Raw genomic sequence first — 10,285 nt, 5'->3', positions numbered from 1 at the left:
AGAATAAAATTGTACAAAATATTCACATATAAAGCAGTTATTTGAAATTGTACTAATATTTCACAACATTACCGTTTTTATTTATGATCAAATAAATGCAGTTTTCTTAGTGTACATGAGACTTATTTCAGAAACATAAAAAAATCTCTATCTCCAAGCTACACACTCTCACACCAAAGTGACTGTTAAAAATCATTTAAACTTTGTGTCAGTACATCATATATAGGAAAAGGCATCAGATCACCGTCTGTGATTTGTTGTGTCGTGCCGCATCCAGTGTAGAGAGCATCACTGATTATAAAAGGCTCTGTTGTATTTTGTTGTGCTGTCCAGTGACGACACAGTCTTAGAACTCTTGTTAAATATCATTACATATGATGTATGTGTGATGCCATTCAGCACTGATAGATCTTTTCTATTTCAGAGACTGAAAATCATTGATAAACCACAAGGTTACTGTAACATATTTAAACAATATTAATAAGAATTAATAAAAATGCATCTGTGACTTAATATTGCTTCTTATTTTTCAGTGGGTTGAAAGTTCTCATTAAACACATACCTTTCTTCTCATCTGTGTGCATTTTCAAACGTTGTGCATATTTCTGAATCCTTTTTTTTTTTTTACTTCATAATATTGGTTGTCTTCTCTTGTTTTAGAGTTTAGATCCAACCCCAGTGGACCTGAGCAGCTGATCAAGGATCAGCAGAAACTCTGCAGAACGGTGGTCCTCCAGCCCAGGACTGGACACCAGTGTTGTAAGTCATTCTGTCTCTTTATAGTGCATGTTCAGAACATATTGCAGGAGATCTCAACATTGTCTCTTAAGGTCCACTTACATGCAGAGTTTTGCTCCAACCTGCAGTGCACCTGAACACATTAATCAAGGTCTAACTATTAGTGTTGTCACAGTACCAATTTCAGTACCAAAGCAAAACACAAAAACATGCTAATTATTATTTTTTTTAATTGTTATTATTAGCCGCACTTATGCTAACAATTAACTACTCTAATAACAGTGTTCATTTCAATCCGACATTCAAATTACAGTTATATATATCCTGATAAATACAAGTGCTGGTCATATAATTAGAATATCATCAAAAAGTTGATTTCACTAATTCCATTCAAAAAGTGAAACTTGTATATTATATTCATTCATTACACACAGACTGATATATGTCAAATCTTTATTTCTTTTAATTTTGATGTTTATAACTGACAACTAAGGAAAATTCAAAATTCAAGTATCCCAAAAAATGTGAATGTTGTGAAAAGGTTCATTATTGAAGACACCTGGTGCCACACTCTAATCAGCTAATTAACTCAAAACACCTGCAGAGAATTTAAATGGTCTCTCAGTCTAGTTCACTAAGCTACACAATCATGGGGAAGACTGCTGACTTGACAGTTGTCCAAAAGATTGACACCTTGCACAAGGAGGACAAGACACACAAGGTCATTTCAAAAGAGGCTGGCTGTTCACAGAGCTCTGTGTCCAAGCACATTAATAGAGAGACATAGGGAAGGAAAAGATGTGGTAGAAAAAAAGTGTACAAGCAAAAGGGATAACCGCACCCTGGAGAGGATTGTGAAACAAAACCCATTCAAAAATGTGGGGGAGATTCACAAAGAGTGGACTGTAGCTGGAGTCAGTGCTTCAAGAACCACTACACACAGGCGAATGCAAGACATGGGTTTCAGCTTCGCATTCCTTGTGTCAAACCACTCTTGAACAACAGACAGAACCAGAAGTGTCTCGCTTCAAAAAGGACTGTACTGCTGCTGATTAGTGATATATCAGACCCAAGAATGCAGAAGAGCTGTAGGCCACTATCAGAGCAACTTGGGCTCTCGTAACACCTGAGCAGTGCCACAGACTGATCGACTCCATGCCACGCAGCATTGCTGCAGTAATTCAGACAAAAGGAGCCACAACTAAGTATTGAGTGTTGTACATGCTCATACTTTTCATGTTCATACTTTTCAGTTGTCCAAGATTTCTAAAAATCCTTACTTTTATTGGTCTTAAGTTATACTCTAATTTTCTGAGATACTGAATTTGGGATTTTCCTCAGTTGTCAGATATAAATAAATAAATCAGTCTGTGTGTAATGAATGAATATAATATACAAGTTTCACTTTTTGAATTGAAATGATGATATTCTAATTATATGACCAGCACCTGTATACACAGAATGACTAATTGAACTGCTTTTATAGTTTTAATAATTAATTTATTTGTAATGAATAAAGGGATTTTACATTTGATTATTTGTTTTTCTTACTTGAATGCTTTTGTTCGGATGTAAAATAAAAACGTCTCGGTTACGTAAGTAACCCTCGTTCCCTGATGGAGGGAACGGAGACGTTATGTCGACCGACAAATGGGGTCTCACTTGGGAGGCCAATCATCTCTGATTATAAGAGAAAACGCCAATGAAATTGGCAAGTGGATTAACACACCTGAGCCACTCCCCGTGCCAACGGGTATAAATAGGGCGACAGGTGCATCCACTCATTAGGTTTTTCACTGAGGAGCCGAGAACGTGTCCCGGCAACAGCGAATGGTTCAAGGTTGTGGCATGGGGACATAACGTCTCCGTTCCCTCCATCAGGGAATGAGGGTTACGTACGTAACCGAGACGTTCCCTATCTGTCGGTCACTACGAGTTATGTCGACCGACAAATGTGGGCCTATGGAAAACGCCATAACCTGAACCTCGTCACAACCCTGAGGCGCTGCAATTGTTGACAAGCCTTGGCGTGCCACAAAAGCTACGCTTAAGGTCGTAACCTTCCCAAAGCCCCAGCGCAAATTCACTGACCTTGGTACCGAAGGGGCCAAAGGGTGAGTACATCGCTGCTGGAGAAGGCCATGCTGCTGTTCCGCCCACATAAAGTAAATGGAAGGGATTCCAACCTTCAGTGAAAGATTGCTTCAAATCTTCACTATTTGTTCTTTCAGCTGGCAAGACAATGGGGAAGCGAGCCTTTAGGAAAGGTCGCTACGGAGACCACATCCTACCCGTAGGGAGGTGACATGTGGAAATACCGATATGGACTGGCCCAGGGGGCAGTACTACATATGGAAAGGGTCTCTGAGGCAGGTCCTACCTTGGAGTAGGGATGGAACGGCTGCCAGAAGAGACTGACAGAGCGATCTGTCAAGGGAAGACACGGGTTTGCCAAGAGGGAAACCTTACCATGGAAAAATACACATATGGGATTACCCGTAGGGAACCCAGCCATATGGACACCTAGCCCAGTACAGGGGCTGACCGGCTCCGGGCATGCTGACGCCAGTACTGGGCCTGGCGACAGACTGCTCCGCCAAGTCTGACGCCGAGGGAGCTGGAGGATGCTCGACCAGGGTACGCCAACCGGGGACCTCTACTGGGAGAAGAAGGCGCTCACATCCCCGTGTTAGGGGGAATGGCGCAGCAAGCAAGACACCCAGCCAGCCCTTCCCGCCAATTACCTGTTACCCAACACACGGGAGGAAACTGGCTCTACACGGAGGTTGTAAAACCTCGCAAAGGTGTTAGGTGTCGCCCAGCCCGCAGCTCGACAAATGTCTGCCAGAGAGGCGCCGTGCGCCAACGCATAGGAGGAGGCCACACTCCGTGTGGAGTGGGCCCTCACCCCCAGGGGGCACGGCTCGCCTTGGGAATGGTAAGCCAAGGCGATGGCGTCCACTATCCAGTGGGCCAACCTCTGCTTAGAGACAGCCTTCCCCTTCTGCTGACCTCCAAAGCAGATCAGGAGCTGCTCAGAGCTTCTGAAGCTCTGGGTGCGGTCCACGTATATGCGAAGCGCTCTTACGGGACACAGCAACGACAAGGCTGGATCTGCCTCCTCCAGGGGCAGCGCTTGCAGGTTCACCACCTGGTCTTGGAAGGGAGTGGTGGGAACCTTGGGCATGTATCCAGGCCGGGGTCTCAGGACAACGTGAGAGTAGGCCGGCCCGAACACAAGGCACTCTTCACTTACCGAAAATGCTTGGAGGTCCCCGACCCTCTTGATGGAAGTGAGCGCGATCAGGATCGCTGTCTTGAGAGACAGGAACTTCAGCTCAACCGAATCCAGCGACTCAAAGGGACCCCTGTGAAGTCCCGCCAGGACAATAGAGAGGTCCCAGGAGGGAATCAAGGGTGTCCTAGGAGGATGTAACCTTCTGGCACCCCTCAGGAACCTAACGATCAGGTCATGCCTCCCCAGGGACCGGCCGTCCACTGCATCGTGATGTGCTGCAATGGCAGCCACATACACCTTCAGGGTGGAGGGTGACAGCCCACGCTCCAGCCTACCTTGCAGGAAAGAAAGCACGACTCTGACCGGACATCTCCGGGGGTCTTCTCGGTGAGAAGAACACCAATTCGTGAACAGACTCCACTTCAGAGCATAGGCCTGCCTCGTAGAAGGGGCTCTAGCCTGAGTGATAGTGTCTACCACCGCTGGGGGCAGATCACTTAGGTCTGCCGCGTCCCGTCTAGAAGCCACACATGGAGGTTCCAGAGATCTGGACGCGGGTGCAAAATGGTGCCAAGCCCCTGAGAGAGAAGGTCTCTCCTCAGAGGGATGCGCCAGGGAGGGGCTGTCACGAGGCGCATGAGTTCCGAAAACCAGGTCCGGGTGGGCCAGTAAGGCGCAACCAACCGGACCTGTTCCTCGTCCTCCCTGACCTTGCACAGTGTCGCAAAGCTAGATGCACTGCCAGCAACTCCAGGCAGTTGATGTGCCAAAGCAGTCGAGGTCCTGTCCAGGACCCTGAAGCTGCCTGCCCGTTGCATGTCGCGCCCCAGCCCGAGTTGGAGGCATCTGTTGTGACAACAACGTGCCGGGACACTTGTTCTAAGGGCACGCCGGCCCGTAGAAAAGAAAGGTCCGACCAAGGACTGAATAGGCTCATATGAAGCAACCCGAGCGGCGTGACTGCGGCTGCGGATGCCATATGCCCCAGGAGCCTCTGAAAGTGTTTCAGCGGTACCACTGTCCTGCCTCTGAAGGAACTCAGGCAGTTCAGCACTGAGTGGGCACGCTCGCTGGTGAGACGTGCCGTCATACTCACCGAGTCTAACTCCATACCGAGATAAGAGATTCTCTGCACAGGGGAGAGCTTGCTCTTCTCCCGGTTGACCTGAAGCCCCAACTGACTGAGGTGCCGAAGCACGAAGTCCCTGTGATCGCACAACTCTTCTCGTGACCGGGCCATAATGAGCCAGTCATCGAGATAGTTGAGGATCCTGATGCCCACTTCCCAAAGTGGGGCAAGGGCGCCCTCCGCGACCTTCGTGAAGACACGGGGGGACAGGGAGAGCCCGAAGGGGAGGACCTTGTACTGCCATGCCTGACCCTCGAAAGCAAAGCGCAGGAACGGTCTGTGACGAGGGAGGATAGAGACATGAAAGTACGCGTCTTTCAGGTCGATCGCTGCAACCCAGTCCTGGGGCTGGACGCATTTGATAATGCGTTTCTGCGTCAACATCCTGAACGGGAGCTTGTGTAGGGCCCGATTCAAGACTCGCAGATCCAGGATAGGTCGAAGGCCACCGCTTTTCTTGGGCACGATGAAGTAAGGGCTGTAAAACCCCGTCCTCATCTCGGCTGGAGGGACCGGCTCGATTGCATCCTTCGCCAGGAGGACAGCAATCTCCTCTCGCAAGACAGGGGCGTCCTGGACTGCCACCGAAGTCTCGAGCACGCCATTGAACTTGGGGGGTCGCCGGGCGAACTGAATCGCATAGCCGAGTCGAACCGTCTGGATGAGCCAGCGTGACGGGTTGGGCAGCGCAAGCCACGCTCCCAGATACCGTACAAGTGGCACCAAAGGGACAGTCGACGTACCCGCAGTGGTGCAGCGATGGGGAGTCGTGCCGGAAGGCCCAGAAGGCACTGCGTCCTGGGTCATCGCAACCACACTCCCCGTGTTCCCGGAGGAACTGGCCAGAGACGCGTGGAGAGGCGTTGCGTCTCCGAACCGCGACCTCTTGGCCGCTGGTGAAAGGGGGCGTCGTGGGTGAGAGTGAGGAAGCTGTCCGTCGCTCATTGTCAACCCACGAGCCTTGCAACTCGGAGGAAGGAGAATTTGCTCTTTTATTGAAAATGTGGGTACCACTGGCCGTTCGACCAGTGGTGGAACAGAACAAAACAGAAACTGAAGATTCTCCACCCGGCCCTCCTCTGGGGGAAGGAGCGGCGCTGTCTTCGCCATCTCCTGAAGAGCAGTTCTCCGCATCTCCGAGTTGCCCGTGTCAGGGCCGCTTGGTCGACTTCTTTGAGGACTTCGCAGCCGGGAGTGACACGGGGGGCGCCGCTCTCCTGCGCGGGGCTCGACGCGCCGGCCTCGAAGAACTCTCAGCACGGGGCGGAGCTGGCGTAGAGGACGCAGGGGGGCGCCCACGGCGACGAGCAGGCTGAGGCGCTACCCGCGACGGAACGGTGGCAGCCGGAGAGACACGTCGCCGCAACCGCCCTCTCCACCTGGGGAACCTCCACGTACCCCCTGGCTGCCCCGCCATCGAGGGTGGTGAGGATGGAAGAGGGAGAAGAGCGGCTTCTGGCCGTGAAAGGGGCCGTCCACGACTTCGTCACCTCTTCATGCACCTCCGGGAAGAAAGGCACCGGAGCAGAACGAGGTTGTGAGCCACGTCCGAGAAACCAATCATCCAGCCGTGAGGGCTCGGGACTGGGCGGTGTAGTCACCTCCAGTCCGATACTCACGGCTGCCCAGGCAAGCATGGCCGACAACTCCAAGTCCGATTCGGCAGCAGCGACAACACCCGAGGGGGGCAGCCCCGCCGAACCTTCATCCTCAGAGGTCGATAACCCATCCCCCGATGCAGCAATCGACATCTGGTCTTCGGGCGGCGCACCGAAAGACACGCTGGGACCGCTGTGAGACGGCCCAGCAGAATCAATCGGCAGCTGCACGGGACAGTCGCTGCGTGAGGAGTGAGAGGTCCGTGGGGCGTGGCCCGGCGGAGAAGCTCTCACTGTGATCCTCAGATCTCCCAGAGCGCCAGCCGGCGGCCCTCTGCTCGAGCCAGAGAGACCAGGACGGGTGGCGACAGAGGGGTCTGCTGCACTCCCCTTGAGGAGTGAGAGACGCGATCGCAGCGCTGGCATGTTCATACGCCCACAGTAGACGCATGAATCATCCACGAGCGCAGCCTCAGCGTGTTGGACGCCCAGACACTGCAGACAACGCTCGTGACCGTCAACTGAAGACAGGAAACGACCGCATCCAGAAGGACACGGACGAAACGGCATATTGAAAAAAACGCGAATCGTCCGTGATTTGCTCTTTTAGAACTGTCTCTTTTAGCCGAAGCGCCCAGGGGAATCGCCGACTCGCAGGGACACCGCTGTAATGCGCCGTCACACCGACCAGGAACAGTTTTAAAACAAAACAAAGATGATGGCTTTGTAGCGATTTCTTCATCCACTACTCGGCTCCGAAGCAAAAATCTAATGAGTGGATGCACCTGTCGCCCTATTTATACCCGTTGGCACGGGGAGTGGCTCAGGTGTGTTAATCCACTTGCCAATTTCATTGGCGTTTTCTCTTAAAATCAGAGATGATTGGCCTCCCAAGTGAGACCCCATTTGTCGGTCGACATAACTCGTAGTGACCGACAGATAGGGAAAGTGAATTATTATTAAGAAAAGAACTGCAGGAAAAGATGCAATGTTGCTCAGTGATTTTGGTTTGTAACCTTTTGAAAATAGAAACTTTGCCAACTCTTTCAACTTCAAACGGGCGTAGCTCAGTAATTTTTTTTTTGTCCGATTTCAACAAGTTATACATCATTTTGAAGGACTTTTTAATGAGAAAAAAAAAAAAACTCAACTGATTTTTGCTCAATGTGACTAACTTTGCCAGCACAGGTTACATATGCTACTTAATTTCCACTTGAGAGTGGTCAGATTTAAAGTCTGAGATTAGTCCATCAGTTCTTGAATTTCAATTTTTGTTTATGTGTGTGCGTGTGTGTGTGTGTTCAAAACAAGAGTGTCTGTCTCAGAAGCTGAAGAAAAGAGGCCACACCTTATAGAAAATATAGCCTGTACGGAAATACCTGGCTGAGGAGATCAGTGACATAAACCAGATAAAACTGTCAGTGGTAAGTGTTTACATATACATATCATATACCTCTTATCTAATATGACTCGAAGTGAATAGAGACTATACCATAAAAAGTAGACAATGTAATTATTCAAGCCTATTTGTGAAACTGCACCACAAAACCAGTTACAAGGGTAATTGTTTTTATTTTATTTTTTAGATTTTTATATCAATAATAATAATAAATAAGTTTTCCATTGATGGATGGTTTGTTAGGAGGACAATTTCTGAGATACAACTATTTGAAAATCTGGAATCTGATGGTGCTAAAAAATCTAAATATTGTGAAAAATATTTCAAATCCAAAGCAAAGCATTTTATTAATAAAAATTTAAGTTGATACATTTATGGTAGGGAATTTACAAAATGTATACATGGAACGTTATCTTTTTTTAAATCCTAATGATTTTAGGCATGAAAGAAAAATCAATAACTTTTTTGATAAATATATGTATGGATAATCTCACATACTGGTAATGTGGTTTAAGTGGTACATTGTCCTAATGAATTGTCCTTTTTTTTTTTTGCAGGTCTGAGACAGCTACAATGAAGCCACAAAAACAGTTCATAGTTCCTGCATTTATATAATGCATTAATGAATAACAATAATTAAAATAAAATGTAATGTCAAGGTTTTGTGTTAATTCCAGCTATGTTGAGTATTCTGTGAATAATTTTGATTTTAGGTGCATATTCTTAATTCTTTGCAAAACAACCTGAACTGTTTGCTATTGAAAGGTTGGTATGAAGTTTAAATAAATAAAAAAATTATATTCTTGACAAAACCTGTGTACAGTTTGTATTAATAATTTAAATTATTTACTTATATTAATTAATAATATTATAATATTATAATATTAATTTGGGGAAGTCGTGGCCTAATGGTTAGAGGGTTGGACTCCCAATCGAAGGGTTGCGAGTTCTAGTCTCGGGCTGGATGGAATTGTGGGTGGGGGGAGTGCATGAACAGCTCTCTCTCCACCTTCAATACCACGACTTAGGTGCCCTTGAGCAAGGCATCGAACCCCCAACTGCTCCCCGGGCGCCGCAGCATAAATGGCTGCCCACTGCTCCGGGTGTGTGCTCACAGTGTGTGTGTGTGTTCACTGCTCTGTGTGTGTGCATTTCGGATGGGTTAAATGCAGAGCACAAATTCTGAGTATGGGTCACCATACTTGGCTGAATGTCACTTCACTTTTTTTTTTTTTAATGGCCTAATTACCAGCTATCAGATAAACATTCAAATCAGAACCAATACAAAACTGCAACGAAAACTATTAAATATGTGCAAATAAAGACCAGTGCAAACTTGCAATGGAACCATCAGAACCAATACAAAACTGATGGAAACCATGTAGGTTGTGACAGGGCGATGTATGTGACTACATTTCCCATATGGCTGTTGTGTAGCGTAATGTATAGGTTTTTTTTACATTTGTGATGAGAATGTGATGTAAACGCCACGTTGAGTTCTGGGAACTTTTGTTGTTGTTGTTTTGCACGTGTAATCGTCATAGACATGTCACAACCTACAGTATATGGCCACAACCAGTAATGGAGTGACGCTGTTCTGTTTGAAAGTGCAACTCAGAAGCACAACGAAGCTCTTCTCTTAAACGTTCATTGCAAACCTTCCAGTCGTTCATATCATTCCCAGTCTGTTTTCATGACAGTGCAGTTTGATATTCAAACCTTATATTAAGGTTTTTATTTAATTCTGGTGACGTTTATTTTTCTTGTGGTCACGTTGAAACTCTTTTCTGCATCACCCTGCTGTAATGATAAGTAGCTTAGCCAGCTAACATTAGCTGAAAATTGGAGAATAAATAAATAAATAAATAATGCTTGTGGCTATATTTTAGTAGTTCATTAAACTATGTATTATCTCTGAGCAATAAACTGATCTGATCTCTTAAATAAAAAATTTAAAGAGGAGATCTGGAAGACTAGATAGATCTATAAGATCACGTTAGGTTGTTACATTTTCAGGCCATTAATACCTTTAAATACGAAAAAAAAAAAAAAATCTAACTCTAAAAATAATGTAATGAAATTCAAGCATATCTGTAACTCCATTGTAGCGTAATATTTTATTATTATTATTATTATTATTATTATTATTTACAGCTACAAGCAATATACCAAAACAAAAACTG

At 46.6% G+C, this 10,285-nt stretch overlaps 1 long non-coding RNA gene across 1 annotated transcript; it reads left to right on the top strand.

The window, feature by feature from the left end:
• Window positions 1-672: 672 nt before the first annotated feature.
• LOC113100662 (uncharacterized) lies at window positions 673-8,914 on the top strand. The gene is made up of 3 exons (XR_003289759.1): window positions 673-759; window positions 8,015-8,127; window positions 8,660-8,914. It is a non-coding gene; the product is annotated as an uncharacterized LOC113100662 (long non-coding RNA).
• The last annotated feature ends 1,371 nt before the right edge of the window (window positions 8,915-10,285 follow it).

Source organism: Carassius auratus, unplaced genomic scaffold, assembly GCF_003368295.1.
Source record: "Carassius auratus strain Wakin unplaced genomic scaffold, ASM336829v1 scaf_tig00217326, whole genome shotgun sequence".
Taxonomy (NCBI): Eukaryota; Metazoa; Chordata; class Actinopteri; order Cypriniformes; family Cyprinidae; genus Carassius; species Carassius auratus.
Note: the sequence above shows the minus strand (reverse complement) of the source record. Positions and strands in the feature narration are given on the sequence as shown.